This window comes from Haliotis cracherodii, unplaced genomic scaffold (assembly GCF_022045235.1).
Source record: "Haliotis cracherodii isolate W230 unplaced genomic scaffold, xgHalCrac1.p SCAF_17, whole genome shotgun sequence".
NCBI lineage: Eukaryota > Metazoa > Mollusca > Gastropoda > Lepetellida > Haliotidae > Haliotis > Haliotis cracherodii.
Window position 1 is genome coordinate 12851552 of NW_027266272.1, and position 23706 is coordinate 12875257.

Below are 23706 nucleotides of genomic sequence, written 5' to 3' on the forward strand. Positions count from 1 at the left end.
TACTCACTCACTCGAACACCAACACACACTAACATAATCACTAACTCAGTAACACACCGCACAATTACCTAAACACACACACACACACACACACAGACACACACTCTCTCACACACACTCACACACACACACACACTCACTCACACACTCACTCACTCACTCACTCACTCACTCACTCAGCTGAACAGTGGCGACCTGTGCCAATCGGGGGTCGATTCCCATATTTATCCCTACCCGACCCCTGGTGCGTCCGCACCTCGCCCTTGCGAGCTGACTTCACAGAAGCAATCCACGCCCACAACTTGCGTCACAATAATCTGCCGCGCTTTCCTACATCTCAAAAAGTGTTCAAACCCATCACTCATCCTCTTGTACAAGGGGCGGTCGGGTAGCCTAGTGGTTAAAGCGTTCGCTCGTCACGCCGAAGACCCAGGTTCGATTCCCGACATAGGTACAATGTGTGAAGCCCATTCCTGGTATCCCCCGCCGTGATATTGCTGGGGGGCGGTCGGGTAGTCTGGTGGTTAAAGCGTTCGCTTGTCACGCTGAAAACCCGGGTTCGATTCCCGACATGGGTACAATGTGTGAAGCCCATTTCTGGTGTCCCCCGCCGTGATATTGCTGGAATATTGCTAAAAGCGGCGTAAAATCAAACTCACTAACACTCACTCACTCACGTGATATTGCTGGAATATTGCTAAAAGCGGCGTAAAACCATACTCACTCACTCACTCACTCCTCTTGTCCGAAGGACCATTGACAAAGTAGACACAATGTATGGATAACAACTTCTTTAATACTGTAAAGGCGACGTTTCGGTATAGGTCCTTATACAGTTGTCAAGCAAGACTGATCTATACCGAAACGCCGCCTTTACAGTATTAAAGAAGTTGTTATCCGTAAATTGACAACGGTATAAGGATCTATACCGAAACGCCGCCTTTACAGTATTAAAGAAGTTGTTATCCATAAATTGTCTCTACTTTGTCATCCGTCAACTTCTAAGTAATGCCTATCAAACAATTCAAAGGACTGTTATTCCACGTGATGATATGAGTGTAGAGTAATAAAACGGGTAAGAAAAAGAACTATAGTGTCGCGATCTCACACTCACGCTGAATGATGACTTTGCATTACGTCACTGCCACGGGTTAATTTCCATATCACGTGACCGGACGTTTTTTCTTGTTTGTAAACAAACGCGCTTATTCTAAAATCAGAAAAGACTGGTCTAATGCAAGCCTTCCCGTGCGCTTTACATATTGTTTTGCATTAATATATATAGATATGCTACTTCAACTACGACAGTGAGGTGCATTACAGTATATCTAATCTATACATCAAAGCGACCGTATCGTTAACTCTCCGTTGGGCTTTCATGACAGCACGTGGAGCCGGACAACCAATGTAAACGTAGGATAACTACGCAAAAGGAAATAGCTTGTCACGTTTTAGGATATTTTCCAAATGTAACTTAACCATTCTATGACATATATTGATTTATCAAAATGTTTAGACTCGTCAAAAATGAAACAGATGAAAAACATAAGCACTATCTTGAATGGACTGTGAAGATTTCACGAATCGTCACGTGTCGCTGGCCTGTGGAAGAGGTATCGGCTGGCCGCATGGAACTCTGGGTAGGAGTGTGTCGCGTGTGTCTCCTTTCCGTCACGGAAATAACCGAGGACTGCGCGAGCTACACATCGTGTCATCATGGCGCAACGCTGCTTACTTCTGTGCATTCTCCTCAACGCTATCTCAGCCTCTGACGGAACCTTAAGATACGTACAGGTGGTGAGTGACAATTTAACATTACAAGAATGCCATTTAGCCAAATGCAAAGTATATATTAATCTCCATCTTGAATTAAATTACAAAAATAAATGCATTTGTAATTTACTTTTTTTCATCTTTACATTCCTTTTCAATATGAGTTTTAGTTGAGACACTGGATGTCAAAGTTCTTAAATTCCAATTTAAGTTCTAAATAATCTGTCTATCCTAACAGGGACGGGGTCGCGATGGGCGGTTTAAGGATGATTTGGTATCCCTGTAAGTCTGGTATGGCTCTGCGTTCACTTGTGGTTAAGTCCTTAAACAGATAAGCGGTCACTGTGCACATTTGCCAGGTCGTTCACATCCAGCGTGATCATACCTTTGAATTTTATCTATAGGGCCCTATATCAGGTGACACGCTCTGAAACCATGTGTTCTACCTCTTTACACTGGAAAGAACACATGGATGTAACGCTTCAAGAACGTTTCCACGTGTTCTGACAATATAACACTTTTAGAACACTTGTTAGGCGTTCTCGGCCGATATTCACAAACATCTCAGATAATTGCTTCTAAATTACTGAATTTGCCCGATGTCTTTAAGGAAACATGCATCGTCTTCCAACGAGTAAGAATTCAAACCAAAGCTACTTCAACTGTTTGATTGGCATTCTAGAAGTTGGTGTGTCAATACGAACGCAATGTCATACAACTTTGTGGATAACAACATCCGTTGCATTTAGCGACGTTTCGATGTAGATTCTTATTCCATTATCAAGCTGGAGTGACTACAGCTAAGTAATGAAAGGTATATATATGCAGTAACGACAATAACATGTACTGGATGACAACTGGCACACAGATAATTAGATGAAGCCAGTTCTGCCCAAAGCACACCACATAAATTAATGTTAATCGGCTGCTTATCACAACGTAAAGTGCGGCCAAAAAACTTTACCCTGATTTTAAATCACCCTGGTTTTAAAACCACAAACGATAGATCATGCATGAAGTAAAATTATTGCAAGGTGAGGTGAAATTGGGTTTAACGTTTTGAAAAGATCAAAATACCCCAAAACATTTAATTATGACAGTTATCCGGACCAGGCAGTCCAGTGATTGACATCATGAGCATCAGTCTAAGATGGGATACGATGACATGCATCAGCGAGCCTAACCAACCGATCCCGTTAGTCGCCTTCTACGACAAGCATAGTTGCCTTTTACGGCAAACATAGGTTGCTGTAAGAGCTACTCTACCCCGGATCTTCACGAGTCTCAATAAAGTTTGTTTGTTTGTTTAATGCTGTGCACAAACAAGTTGTCTTTAGAAAATCGTAGAAATTGCATTTTGTTTTACTTTAACGGAGCCACTTTAAAATACTTATCCTTAGAAAAAGGCTCCTTCCCTTTCACCATTCACGATTTTGATTTTACTATGCCCTATCACTTTATGTTGCAGCTGTTCCGTCATGGTGATCGGGCACCTAAACACACCTATGCTTCTGACCCCCATCAAGAAGACGCGTGGCCCCAGGGCTGGGGACAACTCACACAGGTAGGGGAGGGAGAGGGGGAGGGAGAGGGGGAGGGGGAGGGGATAGAGCATGTACTTCAACCAAAGGGATTCATATCTGGCCAGTATAGGTACATGGTAAATAATAGGAAAAAAAACCATGATGCACGAAAAAGTTGCCGAGCAAGGAAGCTATACATCCATATTTGATGGTGGTTAAAAATGAAACAACCAAAAAATGGTAATTAGATGGCGACTTATTTTATACGACTATTGAAGTTGTGTTTTTGGCCTGAAGATTGCAGTGTTTTGGTGTTTTTTTAGTAATGTTCCGATAACTTTTCTTGTTTGTTTGGTTAAATCCAGTTTTCAAGTGTATACTTTCTTTTGCTCGGCAGTTAAGAAGAACATCAGAACCTTCCATCCGCACTTACACTTGATACTATTTTCTTATTATTTGATACTTTAATCAATGATTACCGTCGACCGCCTATTCCAAACTCTGCTTATCCCACAATGGGATTTATCGTTATATTTATTGGCATCACGTATTTCTTTCTGAAAATAACTTCTAACAGCTAATTAGAACACTGGTGGCTTATGCAAAAAGGAATTCTAAATGTGACGTATTATGTCACGTGTTACATTAAGGCTGCCAGCCTTTTTTATCGTTCGATTGCTTCCTTTAAGTAATTAATTCAAACGCCCTGATTATCACAGGAAGGCATGAGACAGGAGTATGAACTCGGCCAGTACTTACGAAAACGCTACGTCGGCAGCGGATATATACACGGGAACTACACAGCAGATGAGGTGAGGTTCGAGCAAGACAAATCAAATGAGTTTTAATGACATCATTTGTTATATTAACTTAAAGCACCATAAAAACAATCCTTGTTATAAACGCTTTTGTGAGGTGTTTCAATGTTTCATTTGTTAGTCATTCGTATTTATTTTAGTCCATAATGTTTCATAGCTGTTATCGGTTTTGATTTATTTAATTGGTGTTGCCTAACGGTTAATGTGTTTGCTCGTCACGCCTAAGGAGTGGGTTCGATTCCCCACATGGGTACAGGTGTGATGTCTATTTCTCTCCCCTGTCACGATATTGCTGACATAATGTTAAAAGCGGCGTAAAACTGCATTCACTCACACGCTTCATTTGACTAATCCGTTCTTCATTTTTTAATAATTAGCTTTTTTTCTCTTTGTTTTTATGATAGATTCACGTTCTGTCCACTTATCAAGACCGCGCTATAATGAGCGCCAGCTGCATGCTGGCTGGCCTGTTTCCTCCGACAGGTTATCAGATTTGGAACCCCGCTATACCGTGGCAACCCATTCCTATTCACACACTGCCCAAAGAAGATGATTTTGTAAGATTGTTTGTATATTTTTTGTTATGTTCATTTTCTTTTAGCCTAGTGGTTAAAGTGTTCGCTCGTCCAGCAGAAGGCTTAAGATCGAGTCCCTACATGCAGTACAATGTGTGAAGCCCATTTCTGGTGTTCCCTACCGTGATATTGCTGTAATATTGCTAAAAAACACACTCTCTCTTCTATCCATCACTTGTAACGGTATTGATCGTTGACCGCTGCTCAAACACGGGTTTGCACTGCCTTTTGGACGTAGAAGCCATGGCACTCAGAAACGAAAGAGTGTATTAAATAACAATATAATATTTTCGGTCCATATTATTTACATTCGGAACTGGTCATTTTAGTTCGCTTTCGAGAGACAGAAATCAGAAAAGCTGGTCAAAATGCCTCGGTGTGCGATGTCGACGCTGATTGGCTGATTAGAAAGTCATCTGACACGATCTCCTATGGAAGGGTCGCCAGATGTTTGGGCACAGAGGTATCGTCACTGAGTAAAAGATTTGATTTTAATGAGATTTGAGGATGCCAACCTCAGTGAGCTCAATCATGATTTTGAGTGAGATCAGAAGAGCTGGAAGAACTACCTCCTCCATGTCCTTCAGTTGGACACAATGACAGTTGTAAGCGATAGATGCGGCAACCTTGGTGCACACGTGAGACTATATGCTGGTGCGATCAGACTGAACTCCATCCTCATGGACGATAACGCACGTCATCATCTTGCCAGGGTCGTTTGTCACTCCTAAATACAGCAGACCACTGTCCGCATGGAGTCGCCAGACAGGTTACCAGACCTCCACTCTGTCGAACACATGTGAAACGAGCTGTAGATCGCCCTCTCATGACGCCCTGTACGTCCGGCACTCTACGGGAACTCCGCAATGCTCTAACTGAAGCAGGGGGCACGGATGGCCCAGTCGTGTAAGGCGCCGCGATTCGCTGTGCAGAGTTGCGTCCCTTCGGCACGCCAGAAACCTCTGATTGTGGGTTCGAATCCCGGTTCGCCCCGATTCTGTTTCTAGGTTTGTCAGCACCATACCCGTGCTCGTGGGTTTCACGGAAGTGGTAAACGTCTAAGACCTGCGTCATTTCCGGCTTTCCTCCCACATTAAGCTGACACGCGTGATAACTGGAATACTGTTAAAAGCGGCGTTAAACCCAACTCACTCACTCACTCTAACTGAAGCGCGGGGCAATCCTCCCTCGGCAACCATCCAGATACTTATCGGGAGCATGAGACCACGATGCTCAGCTGTGATCGCATTCCGTGGATCAAATTCATGCAGCTGAGAGTTTCGGTTTTGGTCAGATACACTGCTTTTGAGGGCGACCTGACTGATTACTGGTCACATGTTGTTTGGTGGCATTGTGCGGTTCATCAAAACAGACTTATGTTCATTGAACAAGTACAGTAAACTACGGTTATAACGAACACGCTTATAACGAACTAACGGATATAACGAACTCACTTTTTAGTCCCGACTGTATGTTGTATATATGCTTATAACGAATTACGGTTATAACGAACTATAAATTAGTAGTCCCTTTGAGTTCGTTATAACCGTAGTTTACTGTATTGCAATTTTGTATTTGGCTTCTACAACAGATGCACACAATTTGACGTATTAAGTTGTGGATTCTAAGAAGATTTTTTATATGTGGCTGGAATAGTTCCGACTGTGGCGAAAAAACGACACACAAACATGTTGTGTTACATGGAGGATTGTGTCATTTGTGTCGTGATTACAAAAAAACATGTCAACGAGAAAATGCCAGCTTGCAGTATCTCATAGTCCCCCGTTCTGATGTTGCTGTGACTCAATCATCTGACGGTCGCTGTGAACAATACCACAGTGTAATATAATTACATTTACTATCAGTGCTGTGGTACAGTTCTAATACACATCTTAGGGGTAGCCTTGTGGTTTACATGTTGTCTTCTGTTCGATTCCCTATAGCTAGATATAACGACATTTTTACTATCAGTTTTTAAACATAAGTATTCTACCTTCAGTTATTTGAAATGGAATGTCCAACATACGATGCCTTGGTCTATGAACTGCCGAAAACGGATTACGGAAAGAAATTGGTGAAAGAAAACCAGGTATGTTTTTCTCTCCTTCCAGTGACGATATTGCAAATGTGAGGGGGCACGGGTGGCCCAGTCGTCTAAGGCGCCGCGATTCGCTGTGCAGAGTTGCGTCCCTTCGGCACGCCAGAAACCTATGATTGTTGGTTCGAATCCCGGTTCGCCCCGATTATGTTTCTAGGTTTGTCAGCACCATACCCGTGCTTAGACCTGCATCACTTCGGGCTTTCCTCCCACATTAAGCTGACGCGCCGTGATATAACTGTAATACTGTTCAAAACGCCGTTTCACCCCACTCACTCGAGCTCACGCATATGTGAATGTGGCATGAGTACTGAGCCCAGCGTTCCATCACCACTGTTGTATACTCCCGAGGGAGCTGATAATGAAATTCGAGTGCTCACTGGAACATAATACAGTAGCTCTGAGAGCATGCATCAGTGGTCGGATTCGGTGCATTACAATTGTGCATTAAATTAGTAATATTATTAGTAGTATGAGTAGGAGTAGTAGTAGTGGTAGGAGTAGCAGTAGTAATGAAATAATAATAAAAGTAGTAGTAGTAGTAGTAGTAGTAGTAGTAGAAGTAGTAGTAGTAGTAGTAGTAGAAGTAGTAGTAAACTGACGACCAAAAGAAACTTTGCCACTTAAAAATTGAAATGGCAAAACATTCAAAACACATGTTCAAATTAAGTCAATGCCAAACGCATCGTCCAAACTCAATGCAGAAAGGGATACACATCCACGGCACGTTTTTTTGTTTTTGTTTGTTTTTGTTTTGTATTTTGTTTAAGAAAATGTGCAGCTTAGACAGCCGAAACTACACGTGCAATAAGGGGATATAAATATGATAAGGACGCCTGACAATCGAACAACGCGATCGAGCCCTGGTACGATGCAGATGGGAGACACCCATGCCCGCATTGCTAGAACTTTTGACTGTTCCCGTGTTTCTGTAACTGACCTGAAACATCAGACAGGCCACGAACAGGCAGACCCAGAGTAACTACGCCAAATGCAGACCTGTACTTGCGTACTTTGCTGCCATTCTTGACAGTGATGTCATCAGCGACGAATGCCTATGGGTAGATGGTCAGTCGACAGACAGTCGCCAGGTGACTCAGAGCTCAAGGAATTTATAAGATTTACAGACCTTACAGAGGACGATTATTAACAGCGAATGATCGTCGTCAGAGATTAAGATGGGCCCGGACTGTGCGTCCTTGGCAGCGACGTGAGCTGATGGAAGACAGCCGAAGGGGAAAACGAACGGCGGCATGTTGCTTTCAGGGAGTCGTGCCATATGGCGGAAGGGTTGTTATGTTTTGTGAGCTATTTGTGGTCCGGGGAGAACAACAATGGTCATCTGAACGGAAATTCGATGTCTTTTTCATCGTCCGATTGTCCTACCATTTCTACACAGCTGCCACGTTGTGTCCTGTATCAGCATGGCACCGAAAGAGGCGATACAAACCCGAAACATCCTTGTAGCCAAAAACGTCAACGTGTTGCCGTGACCTGCACGCTTCCCATACTTGTCCCCCCATGAGTGGGAGGAGGAATAGTAGTAGTAGTCGTCGTAGTAACAGTAAGAATTATAGTAGCGGTAGTAGTAGTAATAGTACTAGTAACAACACCAGTAGTAGTAGTAGTAGGAGGAGGAGGAGGAATAGTAGTAGTAGTGGTAGTGTTCGTAATAGTAGTAACAGTAAGAATTGTAGTCGCGGTAGTATACTAGTAACGGCACTAGTAGTAGTAGAAGTAGTAGTAGTAGAGTTGCAGAGTTGCGTCCCTGGGGCACGCCAGAAACCTATGATTGTGGGTTCGAATCCCGGTTCGCCCCGATTATGTTTCTAGGTTTGTCAGCACCATACCCGTGCCCGTGTGTTTCACCGAAGTGGTAAACGTCTGAAACCTGCATCACTTCGGGCTTTCCTCCCACATTAAGCTGACACGCCGTGATATAACTGGAATACTGTTAAAAGCGGGGTTAAACCCAACTCACTCACTCACTCAGTCTTACTCACTCACTCATTTTCACCCATATAACTTTACCTTACCGAGTTCTTGACTTCGTTGTTCTACCAGGATCTGTTGGATCTAATCGCAAAACACGCGGGGTATCCGCCAACCTTAAAAAGTTTGATGGACTTCTTTGACACCATATATATAGAGGTGAGTGGAAAAAGAGGGCAAGGGAGGACGAGAGAGAGAGAGGAAGAGAGAGAGAGAGAGAGAGAGAGAGAGAGAGAGAGACAGAGACAGAGGGAGAGACAGAGGGAGAGACAGAGGAGCTGCCAGCTAATGATAATATTGTGGAGCCAGTTGCAGGCTAGTAGTAGCCACATGCTATCAAGGTGGCAGCAGCATGGGACCAGGTCTCAGCACTGGTTGACAGAGGTCTCTTATTTCTTGTCATGCACAGCTACATATGAAATGTCATCAATGAACCAAGGTCTATATAAGGTAAGTTACTACTGCTGTCCAATTATCATTCGTTATTTTTTATATGAATATTCTTACACTTTAAGAGAAGGTCAAATTTTGCTTGGAAGTTAGTCATGTCTAAATATTAGTGTAATGCAAGTATGTTGAGAAACATTTATTGCAAGTAAGATGAGAATCATTTATTGCAAGTAAGATGAGAAACATTTATTGCAAGTAAGATGAGAAACATTTATTGCAAGTAAGATGAGAAACATATTGCAAGTAAGTTAAGAAACATTTATTGCAAGTAAGTTGAGAAACATTTATTGCAAGTAAGATGAGAAACATTTATTGCAAGTAAGATGAGAAACATATTGCAAGTAAGTTAAGAAACATTTATTGCAAGTAAGTTGAGAAACATTTATTGCAAGTAAGTTGAGAAATATTTATTGCAAGTAAGTTGATATTTGTGATCATATGGTTTGGTGAATGGGGGGGGTCATTGCATACATGAGGCAGTTGCCCTTGTGACTCATGGGTTTGGGGGTTGTAAAAGTTGAGCGGTTATGCTCCCTCGACCAGGGAGGTAGCCCGGCATGCAGAAGCTGTGCCCAATTATTTAATTTGCTTTATGACTGTTGGGTTTATTATGTACAAAATCTCTAAGGAATCTTTGAAGTGAAAATGTGACAGTAGTCCTTGTGACTCATAGATTTGCTGGTCAGATAATATAATATATAATGGATGATTAATTATTACGATATATGTATGGATGGGTCAGCATAAAGTTATATCTTTCAAATAGATTTACTTCTATGTTAACAGGTTTGCACTGGACTAAAAAATATCTTTTGGTTGCAGCACCTATATGTGAAGGCAGTGGACCATGGCATATAGTTCTAATGAAGATGTTTCCATCTTGTCAAAAAAAGAAGACCTACAAGGAAACTTGCATCATTTGTGAACAGTCTTCTTCAAATTAAACCACATTGTTTTCTGTTTCTTTATGGAAAACACTATTCAGGGCAGCAAAACTTCGATATTTTAAGAAAAGCGGAAATAACAGAAGAAGTTAAATTTCCATGACTGCTGTACCAACGAAATTGTCGGAGCAGGTTTACAAATGAAAGAGATCTGAAACAGTTCCTGTCACCTGAAACAACAACAGAGTCGATTCTCATAAAAGAGAAACTGAAGAGGTCAGGTCAATCTTAACAACTGTTTATGAGGCAAAATGTGTATTTTGCAGCAAGACCAAGTATAAAAAAGGTACCATCTCTAGGGAGCAGTTAGTAATATCAACACAACTTAGAACTGATGAAACTCTAAGGAGAATAGCAACACTGAAGTTAAATTCTAAAATCCTTGCAGTTACTAGCAGAGATATTGTTGCAGCTGAGGTACACTACCACAGAAGTTGCTATAGAGTGATGAAGAGAGGAATCACCATTCAACTCCTGTAAAGGAAACTGAAGAAGATCAACTTTATGAAAATGCTGTATCACTGGCTCACGAGTATGAAGAAGTTTGTGAGAACATAAGAACCACAGTATTTTCAAACCCATGACAGAACTTGCTAGTATGTTGAGAAGTCTGATTGAAAATGCTGGATGCAAGGAAATCTAGACATCCAAAATGAAGCACCTGCATCGTAAACTTTGTTCTGAATTTGGTGACAGCCTTCACATATTTACTGACAACAATGGCAAGCTTCTTCTTTTTCCAAACACCCTATCTATTGAAACCATTGCCAGAGAAAATCAAAAGATGTAAGAAGAGTTGAAGGTTAGGAAGACAAAGAGTGACACAGACACAATTGCTGCAATTCTACTGCGCAAGTGTATAAAGAATGGGAAAGACGAATTCCACCTCAACCATCAGATTTAAAACATTGAGCCAAGTTTGTTCCTCTTCTTGTGAATGAGTTTTTGGAAATTCTTCTCACTGGAGATGTGAAACCAGAATTCATGTCGGCGGAAACATAAATGCTTTCCGACTCCTTTGGTAAAGACCTTGTTTATGCACTGACAGGTGGTAAAACAATTACCCCTAAACAAATTTAGCTGGAAGGAGGCGAAATATACTTATAAGATTGGCAGCAAGAACTTGGTCATCACTTGTGGAGAGGGTTGCATTCGGCCTATTCCAGAAAGCTGTGACCAAATAGAGAAATTAAACTCAACACAAGAAGAAGCAGATACTCGACTTCTTCTTCATGCCAGCCATGCGTCAACTCAAGGTTACAGAACCATTATTGAATGTTCTGAGGATACAGATGTATTTATCATATGCCTGTCTTTGCTTTCCCCCTGCAGTCAGATGTCTACATGACGGTTGGAACAAGAAACAGAAAAGAATTGGCAGTATATCAAAATTAATGTTAAGAAGGCACTGGTTCAAAACGTATCTAAAGCCATTCTTGGATGCCATGCCTTCACAGGATGCGACACCATCAGCTCCTTTGCTGGGGAAGGAAAACTGTCTGCCTCGAGATTACTTAAAGGTAACAAGAAGTACCAAGCCTGCTTCAAAGAACTGGGGCTCCATTATAAGTTGTCAGAAGAACTTTTTTCCATACTTCAGGAGTTGCTGTTTGTATGGTTCCTCCCCCACGCATGTGAATATTTTGTGGCACAACCTTTTCCTTTCAAAAATAGTTGGGAAAAATAAGACGAAGAAGATGAAGATTGACTTGAACTGATAATGTGTTTGTAGTAGTATGTAATTATGTATATATATCATCAAGTGTATTTTAATGTCAGCTATTATTTGGGAGAAAAGCCCGAAGTCAGGCAGGTCTTAGACGCTGGTTAAAGCCTCAAGCACAGGTATCGTGCTACAGGAACGGGATTGTGAGAAGAAAATTTCAGCTTGGATAAGTCCAGTGCCCAGGAGTTAAGAAAATTGTCATTCCAGCCAACTCAGACGTCCCTATCACGGGCTATATTGACAAGGCGCTTCCAAATCGGAATACATGTGCCATATTGCAAAGTACTGGCCGTTCAGCTATCCCCGAAGACTTGACATCTCCCCAAGCTTGATAATTACAAAGAGAAAGGATTTGTGGATGTCAATATTTTCAACATTACTACGAGGACAGTAGTCATTCAACCCCAGGCTCTTCTATGTGAGATCCAGCCTGTATTTGTTGAAGAACAGCCTACCTTTGAAGACAGATCTCAGGACAGCACTTCACTCTTTAACAAGATGGACATAGAGTCTTCACGGATCTCAACCACTCAGCATGAAGAAGGATTGCATGTTATCTCTGACTATTTTGACATGTTCTCTCATGGTGACCTTGACCTTGGACACACTAGTGCATGTGTGTAATAGGTACCATGAATTCAAGTGTGACTTAGTAGTGTTTCAATCAAATTGTGGATGGAGAATCAGTAGACAAAACCTTAATGACAATCAAGATTGCAAGCAAATTCCAGTTTCGTTTATTGGGATTTTGATGCCTTGTGGTGGACAAAATCATGTCCAATTTAAAAACAAGGTGTAAAATAATTACATGTTATCATTCCACAACCTAAATGAGCATACATATGGCTATATAATATTTAAGTATCTATAAGACATACATATTTATGCTTTAAATTGGTAAGAGGGACGGAAAATATTTCATTTCTAATGTTTAATATTAATTTACTCATTTTAGACACCCTCAAATGTCACAAGTCATTTCCATAAACAAGCTGCCATAGAAACCATGCTATCATATTATAATATGACAAAAATATATTAGGCTGTACAAAAATACATGTCCCTTTAGAATTTTTGCTGCTGGTCTGAGAGGGCTGATTTCCTGTGTGTTTGGGCTGTTGAAGTCCCATGTTCTTTGATGTGGGTATTTACCTTTATATCTTGGTTGTTGGTTGGCTTAATAACAGTGTAAGACTCTCCACCGAAACGTCTTTATATGCAATAAACCAGAAGTTGTTATCCATAAAGTTTTCTTAAATGGGGTGCTCTCGCCAAAGGCGGACTTGTTGCGGCCATATGCCGTTTCAGGAGCTTGTGATAGCCCTGATAACGTTTCTACATGTTGGTTTGTCAGTTTGTCTGTTTGTCAGTTTGTCTGTTTGTCAGTTTGTCTGCGGATGGGTTGCGCTATACTTGTGAACATCCAAGACCTGCATAGCTTGGGATGTTCCTCCCACATCAAGCCGACATGTAATATTACTAAGGTACAACTAAACGGTACTGTTTCAGAACTACCACAACTTGACGTTTCCTCCGTGGCTCCGACAGAATGACTTGTACAAGAGGTTCGTGGCACTCAAAGACTTGAAGGCGGAAGCCAAGTTTGCTACGAGACCCATGGCCAGGATAATAGGGGGTAGGTTGACTAAAGCAAAGATGTACTGCAAACTTAATGACCAACAGATCTAATGCGCAATTCGCTGTGCGGAGTTACTCCCTATAATTGTGTCCGGATCCGCTGACAATGGGTATGAATCACGAATTTGACCTGATTATGATCCATGATGTGACTCGTGGGTTTCAAGACGTTAACATCTGTAACATTTTAGAGTTTCCACTTTCCAGGCCCCTTCCTGGGAAAGATCATTAAGAACTTTGATGACTTTGTCAACTTTAACAACATCACACGAAAGATTGACTTCTTCTCAGGCGTGAGTATACCAAGTAGACTATTGAGTCATATGACCCTCAGATATGAGGTGTTACTTTGAGCAGATAGTATAGAGCCATCGGAACAAATAACAAAAGTATTAACATTCATTTCATGTTGACATCTGAGCGATGTTCCGATGTCATCAGAAAGAGAATGTCCATGTACAGTTAAACCTCAATAATGCAGATCCTGTTAATCTGGAAACCCGGACCACCAAAAGGAAAAGCAATATCTCCCTATACTCATAACTCGATGATCCGCGAAAGGGTTAATCAGGACGATGTCCCTGAACACCAGCTTCAACTGTTGACCAGCCATTGCATACACTGCCGGGCAAAAGAGAGTAACCTCTTGGGAATTGATCAAAAAATGAAAAAACGTTACTAGGCTGTGTTGTAAAACACGCATTGATATGATACATGGAATATCGCCTATTATACCCGTATCAACTACATCACCATCGAATACTAGTAACCATTTCTATTTGTTTTATTTTTATCCACCATCAAACATAGGTGTATACTTTCTTTTGCCTGGCATTTAATATTCCAGGGGTCCTGGTATGTTTGTCAGAGGTGGGATATGTTTTCGGTTACTGATTCAAAACACAATTTCTTTCAGTGAAAGACGGGGGAACAATTCAATTTGATTTTAACATATTTTTTCAGGACATCCAGTATGTACATGTCTAGCGAAGAGTTTAATTTGTTTCGTAAACCTGAGAAAATTATATTCGATTTAATTCTGGAATAATTTTTTGTTTCATAAAATCCTCAAAACCAAATAATACAAACAGACTTTAGCAAGCTATTGAAAAAGTGTTAAGACTGACCCAATGCTACCTTTCAACACCATGGATTCATGTGCTTCAATTCGCGAATGATGAAGTCTGATATGACGAAATATCGGGTGTAACTAGCGCTTCTCCGTCCAACAATTAATAAATAACGCTTTGCAGAATTTATTTATCTCCAGCCATTCCTAAATGTCCATCCCGGTAAACAATGTTCTCTGGTTTTATATCCATCCATTCGTATATCCCACTTGAAACGAATTGACCAAATTCCCAGTTTCATAAAAACAATCACTGTATTTCATGAGAAAATTTGGGTGAAAAAACATCAAGAAAATAAAAACATGTTTGCTCGAGTCAGGGTAAGACTATAGGTCCCCAGTAACCCATGCTTGTCGTAAGAGGCAACGAATGGGATCAGGTGGCTGCCTTGGTTGATGCATGTCATCGTATCCCAATTGCGTTCAACGATGCTCATGTCAGTCACTGGATTGTCCTGTCCCCAGATATTTACAGACCGCCGTAATACAACTGGTATATATAAGATGATGCCTATGTAATGGCAAACCTCTTCTCTTATTTGACCCCTGAAACATCCGGCGTAGAATAGGTCTTTGGCAACCCATGCTTGCAGTGAAAGGCGACTATGCTTGTCGTAAGAGGCGACTAACGGGATCGAGTGGTCAGGCTCCTGACTTGATTGATGCATGTCATCGTATCTCAAATGCGTGGATCGATGCTCATGATGTCAATCACTGGATTGTCTTGTCAGGGCTCGATTAATTACAGACCGCCGTCATATAGCTGTAATATTGCTGAGCGCAGCGTTAAACAACAAATAAACAACACACAGCAGTAATAATCTCAAACAGGCACTAGCTGAAATGAACATGTCTAAGTCTCATTACAATGAACACATCTGATAAGTTTAATGAGTTTTTGTAAATGATGTCCGTATTGCTAAAGTTATGCACATCATATGTGCCATACAGGCCCTATCAAACCCCGTCCTTTGAGAACTGCTAATACTTACGTACATTTTCTTATCACCATGGCAACACGTTCTTTATGCCAGCACCAAACCAACGTCAACGCTCTGTTGTCGGTGATGGGAATGTTCAACCAACTCTACATCTCGTACGCTGGGGCAGTGCTTATGGAGCTTCACCACAATGAGACCGAGGGATACACTGTCGAGTTCTACTTCAGAAATGACACCAACGTAGAGCCATACTTACTGACAGTGCCGGGTATGTACACCGTCATTATATAGATGGGTCGGTAAAGGCGCCGTAATTCACAATGCAGAGTTGCGTCCCTTACGCACGCCAGGAACGTTTGATCGCGGCGTCGAATCCCGGTTCGCCCCGATTTTGTTTCTATATTTGTCAGCAGTTTACCAGTGCTCGTGGGTTTCACCAAAGTGGTAAATGTCTGAGACCTTCATCACTTCGGGATTTCCTCCCACATCAAGCTGACACGCCGGAATATTACTCGACTTCTGTTTAAAGCGGCCTTTCAACCCAACTCACTCACTCACTCACTAATTATTCCCCGCCATGAAGGGGAGATATAGGAATGGGTGCCGTCCGTCCTTCCTTCCTTCCGTCCGTCGTCCGTCCGTCACGTTTCGTTTCCGGAGCAGAACTCAAAAACCATGAGAGATATCTTAACCAAACTTGGCACATAGATAGCTCCAGTGAATATCTGGTGCATTTTGATACTTTGGGATTTTAAAGAAAAATAGTTTTCGAGTTTCTCTGGCAATGACTTTGACTTAGACGGAAAATGGTGGTAGTCCTCGTTACCGGAGCAGATCTTGAAATCAGTACAATATTTCTTCACAAAACTTGGCACTTGAATAGGTCTAGTGGTAAATTGGTGCCTTTTGATAGTTTGGGAGTTTTTACAAATGTTTCCTTAGAAAGAGCATGACTCGGAAACCGTTTACACATTCTACAAAACCATCTAAGCAGGATTGTCCGAGAACCGTTACCATAAATGCCTAACTGAGATGTATACTACATGACAAAAGAACTCGGATAAGGTATATGGTGAATAATTGTGAAAACACAGTTTACAAGTGGCACCCGAACCAGCCTACTTCATCGCAGTGTATGGTGGTAACATGAAACAAAACTGAAACTTGAAGATTTCTTTAATGTGCGGAAAATGACTCAACTCATTCACTCTCTAACTCACTGTCTTGGAGCTACACTGGACTTGTTGATTACTGATCATACCAGTGCTGTAGTTTTTGATGCATGCCATCGATCCCAATTGCGTGGATCGATGCTCATGTTATTAATCACTGGATTGTCTGGTCCAGTTGATCATTTACAAACCGCCGTCATATAACTGGAATGTTGCTGAGTTCGGCGTTAAACAACAACCCAACCAACCATTCCAGACTCCAGACTACTACTCAGGTCATCAGATGATTGGTGCTGTACTTCTCAGTACGCCTCGTGGAGACCCCTGCTCTCAATGATCTCCCTGACTTCTCTGATTATTGTTTAAGTTATATCATTACAAATATAGTATGTAGAAATGAATGACTTGTATGACACTAAAAAAAGCAAGAGCTTCATGTATGTACAAATATATACACAGTGTGACATTTGTATTCTATCATAAACTGCAGAAAAAACAACACCAGGAAATACTTTTTACTGCTTGCATTTAGGCCATGGACAAAAAGGTCCAGTGAACATAGTTCACGGGAGCTAATGCATTGCACACCACCGGACATGTCATATTGTCGGGGGATGTGAGTATTTCATGCTTGTTATACATGTGTATGTTTCTAGGTTCGTCTGCACCACTCGTGCTCGTGGATTTCACCAAAGTGTTTTGGGTTTTTGTTTTTTTTTGCTTGTTGTTTAATGCCGCACTCAGCAATATTCCACCTATACGACGGCGGCCTTTAAAGTGATCGAGTCTAGAAGGAAAATCCAATGATTGATATGAGCTTGGATCCACGCAATTGGGATACAGTGACATCTATCAACCAAGTCAGCGAACCTGACCACCCGATCCCGTTAGTCGCGTCTTACGACAAGCATAATCGCATCTTATGACAAGCATGGGTTGCTGAAGACCTATTCTAACCCAGATGTTCACGGGTCCACCAAAGTGGTAAATCACTAGGACTTGCATTACTTGCTGATACACTCTGATATGATTGACACGCTGCTCAAAGAGACGTTAAGCAAACTCACTCACTATTTCCACTCACTCATTCGTTCCAGGATGTGTTCCGTCTTGTCCACTGTCAAGGTTAAAGGTGTTGACACGTGACGACATTCCAGATGACCCCGTGGCCTCGTGCTTTGGTCATCCCATCACACCCCCGTGCTCGACACAAGGGTCCAGCAGCACATGTAAGTGTCTCTCGATGTTCTGTGATGCTCATATGTCGTCAAGGATACCTGTACGTGGCATCAACTCTATCTTAAAGCGGCTCAATATCTAATATACTCAGCGTCATAATTGATGGGTCACCTAGATATGTAGGGTGTAAAACGTGGACATATGCCACCAAGCGTCAATAGTATGTTGACAATGTGATTATGTTGTTTATGCCTATATTACTCTGATTGGATGCTAGAATCTGGCACAAAATAACAATGAAAAGTGCAAGATTGAGGCGATGGAAAAAGCTACCAAAACAGCAGTGCAACCAATGGTTTGTCCCATACACGTGCAATACATGACAAGCAACAGTCAATGTAGGTACAACAAGGTTCATTCCAGATGCAACTGAACTGCACTCTTAGAAGTTGAATCATACGTTTAACTCCTATTATCTGAGTTACCCCTTGATAATGAAGCTGAGTATTGATAGAGGACCTATAACAGTACTTTGTCAGGATATATATAAAGATTCAGTTGCGAGAACAAAGAGCGAGCAAAACCAAAGCCGTATAGTTCTCGCATCATTCCTCTGACAAAATCCATGTCCGTGTATATATTGTGAACAGGTCGCGAAAACGGCACTTTACACGAACACCAACGGCCGGGGTGTCTTTGTAAAACTTTGAGAACGTCATTGTACTGCATTATATTGTACTGTATTGATTGTACTACATTGCAATATAGTTGTACTATATGCGAGTACTAACATCAATTGGATCAGAGGCTTATAATTTACTTCTGAGAAAACGGTCAATAGCAAGTTTCGAGAAAACAACGAGATAAAACCATTTGGCCATAAACAATTTCAGATAAACGAGAGTCGACAGCAAAATATTTCCTATTTTTCTAATTACATTGGTGACTGAGTGGCCATGGTGGTTGATCTCACTGTGTGTCATTGACTGTTGGTCATGCTATACAAATCTGGTAGATCTGGTCTGGACGCGGTTATATAAAGATTGTCGTGACATAACTGTAATAGCTGAAACTGTTCTGAATGACATTTTTTCAGTGACTCTTGTTCTTTTCATTTGAAATGCTTAATCTCTATTTTCAAGTTTCAGCTCTTCAAAAAATCTTGCTTTCATAACAAAAAAATTTTCCCTCATGTTTGACAATTCATACATCACATCATATCATATCATTTCATTTCACATCATCTAATCATATCATTTCATGTACTGATTTTGATAATAATATTTACATAATGTAATAATAAATGCACACACACACACACACACACACACACACACACACACACACACACACACATATATATATATATATATATGTTGATTTCGTTGAGGTTTTGATTTTTTCAATATATTTTATTTCATATATCTTTTGTGGCTTTTAAACTAGAATTATTTAAAACTGTGGAAAAGTTTCTTTGGGGCGTCAGTTTAGTTTAAAATCAACTGCATGTGACGATTTTATATTTTGTATGTGAGTCACTACATGAATATCAAGTTTAATAAGCATTACTAACTGGAGTGAAACATCTTTTTAGGGATAAATCAACTTATGTGCAATGAACTACATATTACATGAATGCTGAGTTTTTAATGTGAATATCAACTTTCTAGAATCGTTACTTGATAGTGTTGATTTCTACGATATATTCATATAGATCCGATGACATCATTTCCGTGCTGTTAATTTGGTATTCATTTTTCTATTTCAGATATAACACAATCTGTTCTACTTCTCCCATTGGTGATCACTATCGTCAAACTGATATAAAATCAAGGTTCCATGCAACTGTGTTTGTTGTTTACCGCCCGCAGCGCTATGTCAATAATCGAGTCTAGATCCGACAGTGATTGACATCATAAGCATCGATCCAAAATTGCAATACGATGACATGTACTCAGCCAAGTCTGACCAACCGATCCATTTAGTCCCCTCTTTCGACAAGGATGGGTTGCTGTCAATAATGATGTTGTGTATGCAAAGGATGAAGGAGCTGTAGGCAAGCGTCAATCACCCCGTGAAGATCCAGATTGGAATTCGCCTTCAGCAACCCATGCTTGGGGCTATGCTTGTTATAAGAGGCGACTAACGGGCTCGATGACTTGGTTGATGCATGTTATCGTATTCCAGTTGCCTTGGTCAATTCTCATGTTGTCAACTGCTGGATTACCTGGTACAAACTCGATAATGTCCAGACCGCCGTTATAACTGGAATATTGCTGTATCACAAGGGATAAATATTTCAGTGTCAAAACAGTTAAGGACTTTTTTAATGATGTCTATTCTCATTTAATATTAACTGTGTTCATTAGTCATCCACTGGCTTCCAATTATCTTAATCAGCTCTCTGTGTCCATCAATCAATTTACTGTATAAACGTTTATGTTAATAAGTATATATACCTATGTTGTTTAGCACTATCCATCACTTGCTTGATAAAGGTGTTAGGTGCACTAATTGTAATAAAGAAGTTGTTCATCCATAGTACTCGTCTTACTTCATCACACCAACGTCTAAATACCACTGAAAGAAGTAATATTAAGCTTTTTAAAAGAAATCGAACTTGCCCATAAATTTTGATGTACTGAATGTATTATTTTATAAATTGGTAGTGCAAATTAATAACTTAGATTGTAAGTGGCTGTACCCTCGAGGGGGGTTGAAGTAGCGTAAAATTGTTGTCCCCCTAAGAGGGTATGTAAGTCCCAAATCATTAGAAGTATTTTTATGCATACCAGACTTTTAAAACGTAGCATTTTTGTCATTTTAATCTTAGGCTTAACTGGTAAACTATCGCCAGTGACTGAAGGGATCATATAAATCCTGCCGGGGTCCATGCAGGAAGCAATGGCAACGAAGTCCCCCTGGTCCCTGGTATGGTGATCTCCCTTTAGTTACTGACGATCTCTAGCCCATTTTTATGTTGTGTTGTTGATACTTATGGCTTTTATATATTCTCAACTAGTTTTAAATCGAATCTGTGATATTCTAGTTATTGTACTGTCCTTCGTTGACAGCTTTTTATTTAGTCTAAATCTATGTATTATTAATGTACTTCTTGTCACGATGTGGCTGAAATACTGCCGATGTGACGTTAAATTTTAAATCACTCACTCACTCACTCACTCACTCACTCTCACTCACTCACTCACTCACTCACTCACTGACAACAAACAAAGAAACTGACCACCCAATCCATGTAGTCCCCTCTTTCGACAAGAAGGGTTGCTGAAGACCTGTATTCTTACGTTTGATCAGCATAATATTGTGTGCATTGTTTACGCCATTGTCTTTGTTTTCTGCGTCGATGTGTTTCCACAATTTATAATCAAGTTGCATTGGTATGTTATTTATTAAATATAAACATACTATGTTTGAAAAAAATATCGATGAATCTCGTTTGTCGTGTCTGCCCCAGAAAAAAATTAGAAGCACGACCATGCAACGCTCCCCGCTATCGCGACACAATTACTCACAATCAGACTCCGAGTCTGACCACCAGTGTATTTACTATGGGGTAAATACGGTAGCGACTGTAATTTGAACGCGAATATTGTGCACATGGAAGTGGTGATGTCATGTGATCAAGGTGCAGTGCAGAGGGAAAGGGGTGTGAGGCACCACTCGAAGCCTTCACGTCACACAGGGGAGCCTTTGTCTTTTTCATTATGGAGGCGGTCAGGTAGCCTAGTGGTCAAAGTGTTCGCTCGTCACGCCGAACACCCGGGTTCGATTTCCGACAAGGGTGACATGTGTGAAGCCCATTTGTGGTGTCCCCCGCCGTGATATTGCTGGAATATTGCTAAAAGCGGCGTAAAACCATACTCACTCACTTTTTCATTATGGAGTTTCACAGCAGGAACATCTTGATTCCATTGAAGATCTCCACAATCCTAATTAACGTATTAAAGCTCAGGGCTCTGTTGAAGGACAGATCTCCAGTCGGCTGGGCAGTCGTCTCAGAGTTGGTGGGAGATAACCTGGCTTCAAACTCGGATGATGGGGGAAGTTTCGAGAGAGCAGAAGAAGCCCAGAAGTAGGGATTCCGCTACCAAATGACACATGAAGGAAGTGATGGCGTATACGTACTTCCGATTGAATATGGTAATAATATTTAACATCAACCCAGACGTTGGCGCACGAGATAGACGTACTGTGCTGTTACGAGCGTGCAAACCTCCGACGGAGAGACCACTGAAAGGGTCTCCTCTCATTAGTAAGACAGCCCAGTTGTGAGACACCTTAAAACAACAATGTCATACCTGGTTGCACATGTTAATCACCCCTATCACCCCTATCATGAAAATGGACTTGTCTTATTATAGACAAAAGAAATGACTCAAGATGCTTGATACCCTCTTTTACTTTATTTCATTCAACATTTTAATTCATCCATCCCTTAAATCCAATGTTTTAACATATTCGCCACTTAGAGTTCAGTTAAAGTTAATACCACAGTTCACATCACCGTTCACATCGAGGTTGTCACACTGACACAACCTTAATCCATCTTCAGAAGTTTGCCAACAGCATCCAAGAACTGGAGTGGTGTCTTGACACCCTGGGATACCTGATCCTTCAGTCTGGAAAGTCGATTGTCAATCTCCTTGTACACACGCTTTCTTGCTGGTGGAGATGCACCTACAGCCACTCTCAATTGTGCAGCTTTGCTATGTACAGGCCAGTTTCGTTATCTTACGAGAGTAAGTACTTAGATAAACAAAATAAAAACAAAATAACACCCCAATTATTTAACTAATTACTAAACAAGTCTTGAAAAATATCTCGTCTGTTCCACCGCCGGTCTAAGCGTGCGCTATAACCGGAGAAATCTTTACGTCATTAGAAGTTAATTGTTTGAAGCGCACGTAAATTAGCACGGCTAAATCGACAACCTGTGACATATTAAATATTTAAAGGCGAATGTGGGTACATCAAGACGCTCACTGTATGTGCTTAAGTAATCAGGATAATATGTAGGGCAAAACAATAAGTGAAAGGTGCATCCTCATATGTATATGAGGATAAACGCACTGCAATGTATTGTGTTTTTTTAACTGAAATATTTCTACAGTAGCCCTCCAAAATATTGAAAGTATACTAAGACGACATGTTGCTTGAAATCGCCTATATAACTATCATAAGGAACACAAAACCAATAGAAAAGTATACGAATAATGTTAAACTGTATTATTATCGCTGTGGCCCTATATTTGCTTACCCTCTGACAGAGCCCTGTAGTTGTGATCTGAATAGCGACACAAGGATGTCAAACTAAAATACCACAACCCCATCTGTATGGTAGTTGAGTGCGGCATCTACACGCTAACACATGAAGATATATAACATATTTCATTTACAAGGGGAATAATTCCAAATACTGCTAACAATGCAACAAACTGCAAAGTAAGAAAAGTAATTATTTCTTTTTACTGGGAAACAATACTACATGTATATAGAGGTTATCACGCGAGTGTGTTTGGGGATGGTAAATATCCTGCATTAGGAATAAACATTGTATTTAGCGAGCCTTGGCGAGCTAAATACATAGTGTTTATTCCTAATACAGGATATTTACCATCCCCAAACACACAAGCGTGATAACCTCTTTATCATATAATGTCATTCTTTAATTCTGTGCTTCAAAATCGCTTTCCCTCACTCACAAACATTACCGAAACATTGCGAGTT

General features: G+C 40.9%; 1 pseudogene; it reads left to right on the forward strand.

Moving 5' to 3' along the window:
- The first annotated feature begins 1628 nt into the window (after positions 1–1628).
- Positions 1629–19785, forward strand: LOC139464394 (prostatic acid phosphatase-like; annotated as a pseudogene).
- Positions 19786–23706: the final 3921 nt, after the last annotated feature.